Raw genomic sequence first — 3,811 nt, forward strand, 5'->3', positions numbered from 1 at the left:
CCCACCTTAATTCTAGAATTGCCCTTTCATTTCAAGCTCTAAATATTGTCTGGCTCCCCCACACCATTCCCTCTCTTTTTGCTCATTTGCCCTTGCCAGACTCCTTGTTTCTTGAGGCTTCACTTTGGCTTCTCCCCCTCTTTTTTTTTTTAATACTTAAAAAAGTTCCTCACTGCTAGTTCTTCTTTAACTTCTTTCTTTTAGTCTTTCAGGCTTTCTTAAGGTTCTTCTTTCACATCTTTTACTGGACTGCTCTTGAAGAATGGAAAAACCACATTGTTTAATATCTGCTTTGGATCATGCACATCCAAAGTGTCAAGCAGTTGTTAATCCTAGTTCTGTTCATTCCTGGAGAAGATAACTTTAGAGATTGCAAGAGCTCAGAGGTTACCATTTCGGAGTGGCAGGATATGCAAACTAAATAGCATTATGTAGCAGTGGAGATGATGCTTAGATGAGGGACAGATGGGGACTTAATAATCAGAACAGAGCCAGGATAATCATAATGGGCAACATTTTATAGTCCTATATGAAAAATACCAGAGGATTTAATGCAAGAAAATAGGCTGAGGACGGTTCACCATTTTGATGGATTTTATTCAACTGTTTGAATGTCACTCATCATTTACATAGTCATGGTATAAGTAATCTGTAATAAGTGAACCTTTAGTGGAGGTTATTTCTGTCCTATCTTAAGAATGAGAATATTGACAGGAAAGAAGGAGGTACCAAGGAGTATTCCAAAAGGTAGTTTATGGGATATATATTGGATGAGCATGAATTCAACTCACTTTTATGCATGCTCAATTTTGGCACAATGGAGAAGCAGGATGCTTTGAAACAGCACAAGTTGGGATGCAGAAGGCTCTGGATTCAAGCTCTAAGGCACTGACCTTAGGTAAGGTACTCTGTCTCTGAGAACTTGTTTCCTCATCTTTACAGTGAGCTACCACCTAGTTCAAAGGGTTGTTTTTGTTTGACTGACTGACTGCAGAAAGATTGAAAGCTGGGAAGAGGGGCAGAGGGAGAGAGAATCCCAAGCAGGGATTCAATGCGGGGCTTGATCCCACAACCCTGTAATCATGACCTGAGCCAAAATCAAGAGTCAGATGTTTAACCAGCTGAGCCACCCAGATGCCCCAAAGGTTGTTTGAAGGCTTTTATGAAATGCTGCATGGGCAGCTCCTAGTATTTGGACATACATTAAACTCACACAAAGCAGGATAACTCACATTTTTTTGAACACCCACTATGTGTCAGGCACTGTTCAAATATGTTAAGAAGTATTAACTCTTAATCCTCATAGTAACCCTATGAGATAGGTGCTTTTATTCCCATTTTACACATGAGGAAATGGAGGCTGGAAAGTGAGTAGCTTATCCGAAATCACAGAGCTAACAACTGACACAGAGCCAAGGTATAAATCTTGACAATTTGGCTTAGGTGCCTGCAGTCTTAGCCACTATGCTATCTTGCTCTTGGCTCTATATTAGTTCACACTTCGATACTGTCCAGTGGTGATTGATGTTCGTTTTTATAAGTGAAAGTACAACTAGTTGTTCGGTTCCCAGATTGTGAGATGTGAAGGCGATCTTAATGTTTATCCAACTCAACCACTCATCTGCTGCTTGAGTCCTTTCTACAGCATCCCTGCCAAGTGGTCTTGAATCTATAAACAAAGATTCCATTATGCTCAGTATACTGTGCTTACTAAATTACCAAGTTAGATAAGTGGGCTAATAAATGTTAAGAAGAATTTAAAGAGAGGCTAGAATAAAATAAAGTTTTCTGATTAATTTTAGATCACCAGGAAGCTCATCTAAATAGACCATGGTTCCCTAAGCAATGCATTTAATTGGTTTCAGTTTAAATCAAGAACACTGTTTTTCTTTGAAAAAGATTGTCCAGTTCTTGGCTTTGCCTTTCACTTAAGCTTATAAGAAAATCAAGAGGAAATTTGGTATTTCTTTCCCCTATGTAAGCCATGCTGCAGGTTCACAGGTGGAGAAGTAGCTCCTGCATGTTTGTTGCCCACTCATTGCACTGGTGTAGGCCAAGGCAGTTCTTCCATTATGAACATCAAAACCAGGTTTTTCTAAAAGACGGGTGAAGATTATATAAACATGGCATAATCACGGTATTCTGGTTTATTCTATCCTGGAATGGGACGTATGGGAAGCAGAACCATTTTCCTACACACCATTAAGCCTGATAATGAAACTCTCAGTTATAGTCTACCTTTATATGGTGCTTTACTTTATCTTATTTCATCCTTGTGATAACCTCCAAAGTTTTTTTCATCCCTATTTTGCAGAAAACAAGCCTAGGTTGTTTAGCTATTGTGCCCAACATCTCACAGTAAGGGAGTGAACCAGGGTATTCTAGAACCTAGGTTCAGATTTTACATTGTGGACTCTTCCACTATATAGCAACCTCTCATAAGAGGAAGCTGTTGGTCTGCCCATTAGTGTGCTTTGAAAATGCTTCCTGATTTGGCCAACAACCGTGATGGCTTCTGTGAAAGAAAAGAAGCACATGACAAGTTCTCTGCTTTCCTGGGACAGACCATCAATGGAAAGGCAAACATGCACGTTTGTGCATTTCATAGACTTTTGTTAAAACGTTACTATGTGCCTAGCAGGATTGTGCCAAATGCTGGGGATACAAGATGAATTTCTTGCCTTTGAGGAATTTAACTATCTAGTGGAAGGAGAGATGTAGACCAATACTTACAATGTTCTATAACGCTATTATAATACTTCAGTGTGCTTACCAAGGGCCAAAATTCATGCAAGATATCTAAATTCACTTTCTCTAATCCTCACAACACTTTCACTTACAAATGGAGGTATAGAGGCTCAGAGAGTTTAAATACTTTGCTCCATAAGTGCCTAAGAAGCGGAGGAAAATAATATGAAATTGGATTTAGTTCAGTGTTAGGCAAATGACTTCTTGATTTCCTTGGAAACTCATGACAGGAGAGAATTGGGAGTGGCTTTGAATCTGGAATAATTAGCCTTTGCTGGGTCATCTCATGCTTGGAAATCCTCTGGCTCTTGTCTGAGCCATGGTCCTACTTAAACCATGGAGATGGGATTGGTTCCACAGTTCCACTATGGATACATGTAGGCCATTCTCTGACGCACAAACGCAAACTCTGATTTAGACCTGGAACTTACTGCATCTCCCTGGAATTCTTTGGGCAAATGACCCATAGTCTCAGAATGGTCAGCTAAATTCATCTAAAGTCATGTTTATTGTACACCTATTCCACACCATGGCCTTCCATATACTTTGTTATTTAATCCTAATTATTTTGTGAGGAATAGATATCAGCCCGATTTTGTGAATTAGGAAATGGAGTGGCAGAGAGGCTTCCCAGCTCCTGCATGGTAGAACTTGGATTTGAGTGTCCTATCATTGTCCATTCTTGATAGGAGTTGTTTTCCAGGGGTATGGAGCACAGTACTTAAGCAGTGCTGCATATCATTAGGGTGCATATCAGTCACTTACTGAACAGCCATGATACCCAGGACTGTTCATTGATAATGCTTTTATTCTAGCAGTAAGTTTTTTGCTGCAAACCCCAAAGCTCCCCCCTAAAGAGTAACAGCTGTCCTGAATAAAGCTGCATGAAGCCTCCTTCCTCTTAGTTACAATTGTGCATAGCTCACCATATGAGTTACGGGCTTCTCAGCCTATAGAAGCAGCAGAGCAGCTTTTTGCTATCAGGCAAGTGGTTGTCACTTCTTGGCTTTGTAGAAAGTCCTGGATTTTAACTTGGACAGACTGAGGGCACCTGTGTGGCTCA

Source organism: Suricata suricatta, chromosome 11 (genome assembly GCF_006229205.1).
Source record: "Suricata suricatta isolate VVHF042 chromosome 11, meerkat_22Aug2017_6uvM2_HiC, whole genome shotgun sequence".
NCBI classification, from domain to species: domain Eukaryota; kingdom Metazoa; phylum Chordata; class Mammalia; order Carnivora; family Herpestidae; genus Suricata; species Suricata suricatta.